The sequence below is a fragment of the Phascolarctos cinereus genome, unplaced genomic scaffold (assembly GCF_003287225.1).
Source record: "Phascolarctos cinereus isolate Bilbo 61053 unplaced genomic scaffold, phaCin_HiC Scaffold_3;HRSCAF=262, whole genome shotgun sequence".
Lineage (NCBI taxonomy): Eukaryota > Metazoa > Chordata > Mammalia > Diprotodontia > Phascolarctidae > Phascolarctos > Phascolarctos cinereus.
The window spans coordinates 250,606,656-250,618,668 of record NW_027555736.1 but is presented as its reverse complement, the minus strand read 5'-3'; the positions used below and the strand labels follow the sequence as shown (position 1 = coordinate 250,618,668).

The 12,013-nt window shown below is 41.0% G+C and overlaps 1 protein-coding gene and 1 long non-coding RNA gene across 5 annotated transcripts in view; one reads left to right on the top strand and one right to left on the bottom strand.

Moving 5' to 3' along the window:
- Window positions 1-2,809, bottom strand: part of LOC144456369 (uncharacterized) — a 90,354-nt gene extending 87,545 nt beyond the window's left edge. Inside the window, exon 1 of the long non-coding RNA XR_013485475.1 lies at window positions 2,567-2,809. This is a non-coding gene — a long non-coding RNA (uncharacterized LOC144456369). The remainder of the gene's footprint in view (window positions 1-2,566) is intronic.
- ACTN1 (actinin alpha 1) overlaps window positions 1-12,013 on the top strand; it is a 124,610-nt gene that overhangs the window by 11,599 nt on the left and 100,998 nt on the right. Inside the window, exon 1 of one of the 4 annotated variants that reach the window (XM_078151554.1) lies at window positions 3,225-3,244. The exons of the other annotated variants lie outside the window; for them this stretch is intronic. The gene's annotated coding sequence lies outside the window, so the exon portion shown is untranslated. Of the gene's footprint in view, window positions 1-3,224; window positions 3,245-12,013 lie in introns of those variants that run through there. 4 annotated transcript variants of the gene reach the window in all.

The following is a 12,013-nucleotide window of genomic DNA, read 5'->3' as shown; positions in this document are numbered from 1 at the left end:
ATTGACCATTGAAGTAAATGGCCCCTATGGTCCCTTTCAGCTCTAAATTTATGATTTTGCGAGTTCATATTTGTTGTTGTTGAGACGTCATTTACGCCTCACGATCCCATTTGGAGTTTTCTTGGCAAAGATACTGCAGCGATTTGCCATTTCCTTCGATAGCTCATTTTACAGATGAAGAAACTGAGGCAAACAGGGATAAGTGATTTGCCCAAGGTCACACAGCTTGTACGTGTCTGAGTCCAGATTTGAACTCAGGGAGAGATGAGTCTTCCTGACTCCAGGCTCTGCACTCTGTCCCCTGGGTCACCTAGTGTGTCCCAATGCATGGAGACACATTTAGTTTGGCCTTCCTTATCATCTCATGCGATCCTTGGAATCATGTTCGTGGAGACCTGCTTTATAAAAAAAATACGCATGGATGCTGTTTGGAGTTTTATGTCACATTTGTTACTGGACACACTGTTGCCCCTCCTAGAAGCTGTCCCTTGTAACCAAGATTTTAAAAGTTTAAAGCATTTCAATAAAACCAAGCCGTGCTTCACCTGAGTAGTCTTAAGTACAGACCTTTCATCCATCGTCCCCTGCCTTAGCAACAAAGGGAAGATGGTGCATTTTTTCAGCTCTTCTCCTGGGCCAAATTTCAAAACCTGTTTTAGAAAGATTATTGAGCAGTGCACTTGGGTCTGAGAGGCTGAATACTTCCCTTTCAGTACCCCTCATCCTGTTAACAAGAACTCAGGGTGGCCTGAACCTCTCCAAACCTTTTTCTTGGTGGGGGAGGGGGGAAATGTGTTTATTTTTGGCCTACAGTGTTGAGGGACGGGGATTAGTGGTAGGGGTATGCATTCCACTCGAGAGGAAAAGTAACAAGCAGCTCTCTGTGTGCCTAGCAACAGTGGGGAACAGTGTTAAATTCTTTAGAAGCTCATATGGCAAGGGTAGCTAACTGAGAAGGGGGACCGAAGTATAGCTTTGTGCAGTGGTGAGGGGCCTTTTTGGTTTCAGCCTCCCCAGTCACTGGCCTGTGCTGGTGCACCCACTCTCACCGCTGAATTCTGACTCTGCTTCCATATGATTGATGACTCCGTTTTAAAGTCTATCACCGAACAGGAAAAATGATGCCAGCACCCCAGTACTTAAAATAATACTGTCCTCCTAGAGCAGGGAATCTTATGTATACCCTGGGCTTCTTTGGAGATCTAGTTAAACTTATAGACCCCTTTTCAGAGTAATGTTTTTAAATTCATAAAATACAGTATGTAGGATTACCATTATATTGAAATACAGTTTTCAGGGACAGCTAGGTGGTGCAGTGGATAAAGCACCAGCCCTGGAGTCAGGAGGAACTGAGTTCAAATTCGGTCTCAGACACATGATACTCACTCGCTGTGTGACCCTGGGCGAGTCACTTAACCCCGATTGCCTCCCCAAAAACAAAACACAGTTATCAAAATACTTTTTTTTTTAAAGTTCATGGACTTCAGGTTAGGAAATCACATCATTGGGATTAATTGACAGCACTTCATAGACTAAAATGATGCTAGGAGGTTCAAGTCAAAAACCACAGATTAAGCAGCTACCATGTATGGATCATTTTGTTACACTGGGGGAGGAGCCGCAGATGATGAATAAGATTGACCCTTGCTGTTAGGGAATTTATAATCTAGCAGGGGATCTAAATGATGGGAAATACAACTCAAGTGTGATAAGTACCTAAGAGAGAGGTGTGCCTGGTACATAGTAAGCATTTAATAAATGTTTATTCACTGAATGTTGATTGGGAATTAAAGACACTTTATGACCGAGGATAATCAGGGAAGGCTTCATGGATGAGCTGGCATTTGAATGGGTCATTATGTAAATGCACATATTGCCCCAAATGTAATGGTGGAGATTTATTTTGATTGTTATTCAGCTAATCCAGATATCTTTGATACTTTTCATATCACCTTCATTTCTGAGTATATCCCTCTTCTATGTTGTGAGCAAATCCTTGCAACAAAGAATTAAAAGTTGGGGGGGGGTCAGCTTAGCAAAACCAGACAATGCATCAACCAAGTCTTATGCAACATTCCACACTCCTGGAAAAAAGAAATTAGACAGATGCATCTTTTTTCAACTTTCTCTCTAGAGCCAAATTCAGTCAACAAGTCTTGTGCACCAAAAGAAGATAAAACACTTCTTCTGCCCTTAGAGCAGATTCCTGGTTGAAGAGATAAGACTTATATCTGAGCAGGATCTAAGATGGTAGATCATTGAAATCTTATCCTGATTCACATCATAAGAAGTCTTCTGCTTCTTAAACCTCGTGCTTGTGGGTTTAGGAGCTCCAAGATAACTTACTTGCCTTTCCTTGATGAAGATACCAGAGCACAGAAGAAAGACTTTTTCAAGGCCTTTCAATGATTCTGGCCAAGCTAGGTCTAGCAAAAAGATCTCCTTAAATTTTCCAGGAGTTTTTTTTTTTTTACCTTTTATGACTATAAAGAATTAGTCTCAAAAAAAAAGAGTTACCTTTGCATTCTCAGGATTAAATCAGCCCTCTTTTCTGTGTAGTACTTACTTGCCACTCTCTTTCGGCCTCTTTGTAGACCCTTTCCTTGTTCAGTCTTTGGCCTGCCAGCTGTTTTTGCTGTTGTCACTCACTTGGGTGGCAGAGCTGCTTTGAGCCAAATAGCTTAGGATCAGAGTTTTAGTTTATGTTGAAGGTTAAAAAAATGCTGTGTTTGAAGGTTTTTTTTTTAAAGCCTTATGACTCCAATGAGAATTTTGAGAATTTTTGGGCAGTTGGACAACTGACACTGCTATGGTTCAGCTTTTAGCTGTCTGCTGAGCTTTAAAAGGCCAACCCAAAACCAAAACCCCCTAAAACTCCCAAATGACAGCAAAGTCCTCTCCACCCTCCCCAGCATTCCTCTCCCCCACCAAGCCTAGTGAGGGAGTGAAGAGCCACCCAGGACCTCTAAATTATCAGTTCTCAAACTTTTTGATCTTAGGACCTCTTTACACTCTTAAAAACTATTGAGGACCCCCTCTCACTGCCAAAGAGCTTTTGTTTATATTGGTTATAGCTATAAATAGTTACTGTATTAGACATTAAAATATCAGTATTATTATCAAAATAGTTTTGGCCTTGAGGACCTCCTGAAGACGTCTCAGCGAGCCCCAGAGATCCACAGACATATGCCGGTCTAAACCAAAAATTTTACTTGGCAACATCTCGGATCTTAAAAGAAATCAGGTGACGAGCTTTGAAGGCATTTCTCAAGCTAACTCTCCCTTCTGTTCTCTTAGGTTTCTATGGGAATTGGTGTGGGGGTGGGATGGAGTGAGAGGTGGTGCTTGCAGTATATTTGGGTGTAGCGCTGAGCTCTCTTAGACTAGTAACTTGAAGAGTAGTTGAAGGAGAGGATTATTATGGTCTGGAAAAGGAACATATCTATAGGCCTGCAGATTTATTTTTTAAATGACATTTGTAAGGATGATTATTGAGACATAAAAATAGTACTACATTTAACTCTATCTTCATGTTGCCTAGAGCAGGAGTGGGAAATCTTTTCATGTTGGAAGGCCACATTAATATTTGGCTGTAATCAAATAAGGCCACATTCAAGAAACTTCAATTAGATACACTTAAAAATGTACATTATTTTGTAAAAAAATCTAACTGCTATGTACTTAATAATTTCAAAAAATAAAAACTATTTGTTAATTTTAATGTTAACTAACCTTTTAATGAGTGTTCTTTGTTGGAAGGTATTTGAATATTTGGTTACAGCATGGAGGTTGAAGTTTCAGTCCTTTGTGATCTTAAGGGCTTCTTGATTTGGGTTAGGTAGGAGAATGTAGATCCCCAGTAATAAGTGGTTGAAAAGTATTTTTCAGGCATGTTGCCAAAGGTGTGGGTGGGTATTCTCCTGCATTTTTCCATATTTCATTTGGATCTTTCTTAGCATCAAGCAATGACTTTATTTTCTTTTTTTTTTAGGCAATTGGAGTTAAGTGACTTGCCCAGGGTCACACAGCTAGTTAGTGTCAAATGTTTGGTCTGAGGTCGGATTTGAACTCAGGTCCTCCTGATTTCAGGGCCGGTGCTCTATCCACTGTGCCACCTAGCTGCCCCTCAAACATGACTTTAAAATGTCATCTAATGAGAGCTCAATCAATTCTATCTAGTTCTTTAGGTGCCTTGATGATATCACCTAGGTGAGGTTAAAATGCTAATTTGAGTGTGATGTCATGATTCTCAAAGTCAGTAAACCTTTCTTTGTATTCTCCAATTAATTGGGCTATAACAGCTGAGTATTCTTTAAATGGTTCACCTATATCATCCTGCTTATCGATGACCTTTGCTAACTGGGGAAAATGTTCATCCAAAATTTCCTTTTGAAGAATAAATGTTTTGAAAAAGATAGCTTTTTTCGAAATGCTTGAATTTTTTGCCACATATCGTATGTAGACTTAGTTTTACCTTGCAAAGAAATAACTCAAGTGTTTTGATTTGACATGCTATCACACAGAAATGCAGCATTCCTATAGAAATCTTCTTTCAGTAATTCACATTGCTGGTTCTGTTCTTCGTAAAATTTAACTATGTCTTCTCAAAGAGAGAAAGTTTTGGCTAGCACCTGTGCCTGGGATAGCCAAGGCACTTTAGAATGATACAGCAAATCCACACTGCCTTCCTTATCATTCAGCCTTATAAAATGTTACCAAACTGATGATGCCTTGTTGTATTTGCATGAATATAGTTAACAATACTTATAACTCGTTGCAAAGTATCACTTTAAAACAGTAGCTTTAGCACAGAGATTTTGTTGATGTAAGATACAATGAAAAGAAATGAGAGCATCTCCATCTGTTGATATATTTTTTTTGTTTTTTGTTTTTTTGGTTAGGCAGTGGGGTTAAGTGACTTGCCAGGGTCACGCAGCTAGTAAGTGTTGTGTGTCTGAGGTTGGATTTGAACTCAGGTCCTCATGAATCCAGGGCTGGTTCTCTATCCACTGTGCTACCTCGCAGCCCCTGGTAACATTTTTTAAATCTATGCAATAAACCCTTCATGTTTTCCTGTCATGGAATGTGCACTGTCTGTACATACACTCACTAAATTTGCCAAATTCAGTCCAGCTTCACAACATTTATCTTGAAAGTTACCTATTTCCTTGAAGATACCTATTTCTGTGTTCTGTTCACAAGAGTGCCCAAAGCGAGTAACTCTTTGTAGTAAAGAAAATCTTCTGTTATGACTCGAATGAAGTATAAAACCTGCATCAAGTTAGTATTAGCAGTTGATTCACCCAAAGCAATTGAATAATATATATTTTCCTTTCGAAGTATTGCATGAAGTTTTTCTGTTAAGTTGAAGGCTAATTCATGCTGCCTGATCAGTTATGGTCCTCCTTGAAAGAGACACTTACTTGTACTTTGAAATGTTACTGGGGTCTAAGCATCCTACAACTTCAACAATGCATTCTTTCATAATTTCTACATCACTGAATGGCTTCCCTTTTTCCCCCCGAGTATATAAGCTACTTCATAAGCAGCTGTAAATTGCTTCAGTGACATTATTTCCAGGTCTTATTGCTGCTTGAAAGAATTGTCTTTGCTTTTGCTTTTCATCTTTTAATTTCTGCATTGCAACCTTTCGTGCCTCTCTCTGATTTAAAATATTTGTGGTCTTTATGAGTGTTATAATGCTGATGAGCATTGAATTTTAAAAATGTTAATATTGCAGCATCACAAAGCAAGCAAATAATCTTAAGCAGAAACAAGATGCTCATTAAAAAATCTGTTTTCTTCCTTCAACATTCTCGTAGTCTTCTTTGACATGATGGGCTAAGCAGACAGAATTTAAAAATACTGTTGAGCTGTGCAACTATACACAAATTCCACTTCAAACAGAAACACGGTGCACCGTTGTCAAAAGCTGATAACAGACTGGTGCACTCGACCCCCATAAACTCTAACCAACCAGCCTCGTATAGTAGTGGCGACAGTCAGGCGGGGGAAGTTAGAACTAAATAATGAGTGTAGCAGCTGTCAATTTAGCCCTTATGGCTTACTAATGTTCTAATTGTGCTGTTAATCTGGGAGGATTATTTTATTGAAACTTATTTTATTCTTTGGTATTTTAAATATTCATTTTAAAAATAAAAATATAAAAGACAAATGAAAACGTATTAACAAAAATAAAAGAAATTGTTCTGTAAAATTTGGATTCAGTCAGAAGGCCCCACTTAAAGATCTAGAAGGCACATGTTGCCTTAAAGCTGCAGGTTCCCCACCCCTGACCTGTAGTGAAGGAAACTTCCTTGTGGGTGACCCCCTTTCTTTTTTTTTAAGTAGTAGTTTATTTTTTTTTTCCCAATTGCACGTAAAGACAATTTTTAACATTTATTTTTTTAAAAATTGCATTCCAAATTTTCTGTCTCCTGCCCTCTTTTCCTTTTCCCTAAAAAGATGAGAATTTTAAATAGGTTATGTTATGTGCAGTCATGTAAAGCATGTTAATCAGGTTGTGAAAGAAACAGACCAAAAGGAGAAAACAAACATGAAAAAGATGAAGAAAGTGAAAATAGTATATTTTGATCTGTATTCAGACCCCATCAGTTCTTTCTCTGGATGTGGATAGCATTTTCCATCTTGAGTCCTTTGGAATTGTCTTGGATCATTGTATTGCTGGGAAGAGGTAAGTTATTCATAATTGATCATGGTACAGCCTGTTGTGTTACTGTATACAGTGTTCTCTTGGTTCTGCTCACTCCATTTTTGCATCAGTTCATGTAAGTCATCCAGGTTTTTCTGAAATCTGCCTGCTCATCATTTTTTATAGCACAACATTATTCCATTACATTCATGTACCACAATTTGTTCATCCATTGCCCAGTTGATGTGGGTGGCCGCCTTTCAATCAGCCTTGATATAATGGATGGAATGAAACCTTAAGTGTTGGAAGAGAACTACTCTGTCCTTGGGATGTCTTTTGTATGTACTGTGTTAATTGAGATTGGACCTTTCCTCCTTGTTCTTATTCTAGTAGTGACAAGTGTTATTTATTAGATGGAGAGAGAATTCTGGTTTCTAGGCCCCAGCATCAAGCTATCATATCTCTTGAATGAGCCTGGAGACAAGGTAACAAGAGACTCAGTGTAATTTCTCTTCTCTCTTCCCAGCCATCCATTCTCTAGAACATCCACATCTGCCTCTCACTGCTCAGGTGGGATATTCCTTCTGTCCTTGTGTTTTGTTGTATGCCAAAGACCTCCTCCAGGTGCTGTATAATTTGGGTTTGCATTAGAATTCTAGTATTTAGGATGCACCTTTCTCTCTAGGATCCAAAGCACTTTTATAGACCAGGTCCAGGCCTGGGAGCTATAAGGAAATGGTGTTGGCCACTTGTCAATTCCCATTTCACCAGTGGAAGACAAGGTGGTAGAGGTTAGGGATTAGAGGAGAACAATGAGTCAGTGGTTGAGCTAGGAAGAGAACTTGAATTTTCTGCCCTCCTCCAGGGAAGAAATACCTGGGAACATATTTGCATATATGAGACATCTTGATCTCTCTACAAAGGGCAAGCATTTTCCAGGTTATTAACCTAAATTGGGGGTGAGGTTGATAGTTGAAAGAGCACAGATTCCGGAGTCGGAGGATCTGAATCCAGATCTCTGGTGCTTATTACCTCTTCAGCCTTTGGGCACATAGTCACTTAACCCCTGTGAGACTTAGTTTCCTCATCTGTAGAAAGAGAGATTGGGTTAGCCTTTGTTCTTTTTAGCTCCGGTTCTGTGATAATGATCTGTGAATTTTACAATTATTTTTAAAACAACAACCAAAGCCCTCTGTAGTATATTTTTTAGGAAGTTAGAAGATTTGGGGGGAGATATTGTCGATGGTCTTTTCCTGTGGAAGAGTTTGTTTCCCTGATTCATCTCATTGTAGGCCCTGGGATGAGTTGTCACTCAGTATCTGACCAGTAAGCTTTTTTCCCTTGGGGACTTTGGTTTTGACTTGGTCCAAAACTGCAGCTAAGTACCTGGACTGCAAAAACTGGATTGTGGCAAATCTAGAGACGTGAAAGACAGGTCACGGAGCTCAGGCGGATGTGCCTAGGCAAGTCCTAGTATGGCCCCCCATGTGCCAGCCTCTGTGGCATTATTTTCTCTAGGCGACCAGCTGATTTGGAGGAAAGCCCACCTTGCCCAGCTGTGCCTCATTCTCCTAAGCAGCTCAAATGATGTTTTTTTGGCTTGTGATCAGTTCCTTGGCTTATAAATGCAAAAAGGGATTGCTGTTTCAAAGTCTTTCTCTATCCTCCCCAACCCCTCATGGGGAAATCTGTAAGTGTCTGCTTCATAGACCCCTGCAAATGAGAAGGATGAAGCCTGATTCACTCAAGGCCCAAGGACCCCGGGGTGTAAAGCCTGGATTTCAAAGACAAATCAGACTTTGAAGCTGGTCCATGAAGGCCAGGATGTTAGTCGATGTTTCTCAAAGTTCCATATTTGGTGTTTATTTGCATATCCTTGGTATTTCAATTCTCATAATTGAGAGATTAGTATATTGTTTATTTCCTTCATCTAATCTGATACAAAAACCAAGATGTTTTTGAGGGGGAGGGGGAGGCATCTGGACCTCCAAATATTGCTGTAAAGAATTTCCTGTGAAGACTCTCTCCTAATGCCAATCAACAACTATTATACAGTTTGTTGTCTTAGAGAATTGCCTGGGGGCAGTGAGAGGTTAGCTGACCCTTCTAAAGTCACACCAGTAGTAAGTGATGGAGCCAGGTTTCAAACCCAGATATCTTCTCAGTTCCATTTTCTTTCCCTTAGATCACACTGCTTTGAAATACTTTCTAAGAAGTTTTGTAGAAGGTCATAGAGTTGCTGGTATTCATGAAGAAGGACAGATGGTGGGTCATATACTTAGAGCTAGAAGAGATCGAGTCCAAACCTTTAATTTTTCAAATGAGGAAAGTGATGCCAAGCTAAGTGATTTTCTCCAGGGCCATACAGGTAGAGCTGAGATATGAAGCCCAATCTTCTGATTGCAAATCTTTTTTCAATACATCATGTTCTTGTTAATTTGTTTTAGTAGTGTCCGACCTCATGATCCCATTTGGATTTTTCTTGGCAAAGATACTGAGGTAGTTTGCCATTTCCTTCTCCATTTGGATATATCATACTGCCTCTTAATAAGACTGGCTCTTGTAGTTTTTTGAACTAAATTTTGGTTTTTCTCCCCCCCTTTCAATTTCTCTTTTTGGTTGCTAAGGCTCCCTCTCTTCTTGCCCTCACATTTCTGCTCTTTCCTACCCTCCCCACCTCCTTTCCTCCCATGTCCTCAGATTCAGTTCTCTTCTCTTTGGAATGACTAAGTTCATTCCCTGTGGCTCTACTCCTGTGGAAGGACTTGGGTGGAAGTTCCAGCTCTGATTTCATGTTAATTCCCTGTATCATCTGGGGCAAGTCACTTAACCTCATCTGTAAAATGGAATGGGATGAGATGACCTCTGAAATCCTTTTCAGTTTTAGAGTTGTGAGTTGTCCTCTGGGCCTTTCTGTCTCCTTCTCCTTTGTGGCTCTGGGCACAAGCCAAGTCATTCAAATTTAGAGAATTCAGTTAAGGCAGGGAAAGTGTGGTTGGAAAGGCCTGACTCAGCCCTGTTCCTTGGTAGTTTAGGGTCAGCATTAGAAAAAAAGTAATTATCTTACTAACAAAAGAAGATTTACTTAGCCCCAGGAGGGGAAGGATATTTATTCTTCAGCTCAATTAGCATGGTTTCCTACTTTAATTTAGCCGAACCTCACTTTTCCTGCTTCTGCATCATGGCCCACGGTAGAGAGGTCAGAGAGGAACTAGTGCTCCATATGGCCTCAACTTTTAGTCACCTGGGCCAGCTAAGTCATGAGGACAGTTTTATTACCTTTTGAGGAAAAGAAATAACCCAGCCCCATGGAAGGGGACTCCTAGACATTCCTTCTACCACAGAGGGAATACACAAGGAAGGAGGAGTCTGCCATGGAGTAGTAGAAAGGTCGCTGGGACCAGGGCACGTCATTTCACTTTTCCTGAGGCTCATTTTCTACATTTGAAAAATGGTGGTGATGATACGTGCACTACCTATCCTCATAGGATTACTATGTTACATATCCAGTGTGGATCAAAGGCAGGAATTAAACCTACCATCTTCCTGACTCCCAGGACGACTCCATCCACTCTCTCAGGCTATCCGTCATTATTATCATTATCATCATAACTACTATCATCATATGAGAAGGGTCAGCAGCAAGGATAAAGGTTGGACTTCATGTGTATAAACAATATGTCACTGAGGGGAGTTGCTACCTCAAGCCTTTGTAGTGGGGTATGGATAAGCCTGGCTGTGGCCCAGCCTGCCTCCCCTCCCAAGAGGCTCTCACCACACCCAAATCTTCCTAAAGCCATTTCCTGTGTGGGGTAAGAGCCTCTGTGAAAAGAGATAGCTTGAGCTCTGGATTCTTCTAGTTTTGCCAGAGCTGGGAAGATGCCAAGAGCTGACTTGTCAGTGTTATGGCCTCAAGGGTGGCTGTCTTCATTCCCACATCCCTCCCCCATTTTGGCTGCAGAGACACTAACTCCAGTCCTCAGATGTCCCAACTTTGTCCTGGGGCCAGTAGAAAGAATGAGGATAGAGCTTTTACTGACCCTACATTAGGGCTTGGGAAATGTGTTTTTGTTCTGTCTCTGCTGCTTAGCTAGCTTGTATAGCTTTGAGGAAGTAAATTCAGCTCTCTGGGTCTCAGTTTCCTCATTTGTAAAAATAAGGGGTTGGATGAACTGATTTTTAAGGCTCCTTCTAGCCCCCAAATTCACCAGTTCGATGAGGTAGGGGGTCCTGGTTCTGTTGGGTGTTGAAAGATTAGTTGGGAGAGTTAAGTAGTTAGGAGGTAGTCATGAGCCCTGTTGCATGGAGGGAGGGTTGGGTGGATGGGGACAGAATGGAGGGCAAAGAGAACAGGATTCTGCTTTCATAGGACCATAGCGAGCAGGGTGGTCTTAGTGTTGGGGGTTTTAAATTCTCGGAAATCTGCCTGTGGCTCTCCATGGGGGTATTAGAATGCTGGCTGGCCTTGGGGGTATAAGAATGAGTAAAGTTGTAGGGGAGGATGGGGCAGTCTTGTCTCTTCCATCCTGCTGCTTTTGGGCACACAGCTGACCCAGTTCTGTTGTAAACCCACACTTCTCCTCCTTCATCCTCCCCCCTCCCCAAATAGTGGGGACTTGTTAACTGGCTTTTATGAGAAATGTAGATTGAGTCTAGACAGGGCTGGGGGCCAAGACATGTCTTCCCTTTCTACCTTTCTCTCCTCCTGCTGGGTGGCCTTTGAAAGTATGGTATCTGTGGTGAAGGGCCTGGCTTGATTTATAGTAAGACTGGCTGTCACTTAGGTTTTAGGGTCAGCAGGACCAGCTCCCCACTTGTTTTCCTTCCTCATTTGCTTTCAGTTGCCAGACCTTGCTTTGGCTTTCATCCTAAAGCAACCCAGTGCAATTTGTGGGGTGAGACAGGAATTTCCCCAACTCTCCCTGAAACAAAGAAGGAAGAGAAATGGTTGGGTCATAATGGCAGCAGAGAAACAGGATGAGAAGCTAGAAGGTCTGGAGTTATATTTCTTCTGGATTTGACTTGCTATGGCCCTAGGCAGATAAATTTGCCTTTCTGGGGTTCACTTTCTCTCCCCTTGTAAAACAGGGGTGGTGGTCCCTATCTTATCTCTTCCTACCTCACAGAATACTAAGGCTCGTGGTTCAAAGGTGTTATAAAAATGACTTTGGGATCACTGCTGATCTATGAGGGGGCCTCTCTCTCTCCCTCCCTCTTTCCCTCTCTCTCCTTCCCTACCTCTTTCTCCATATATATGCATGTATATATGCACATATGTGTATATATGTATGTTTATGTACATGTATATACAAACATTTAATTTTTATAACAATCACTTTTTCCTTTTGCCACCTCCCCTTT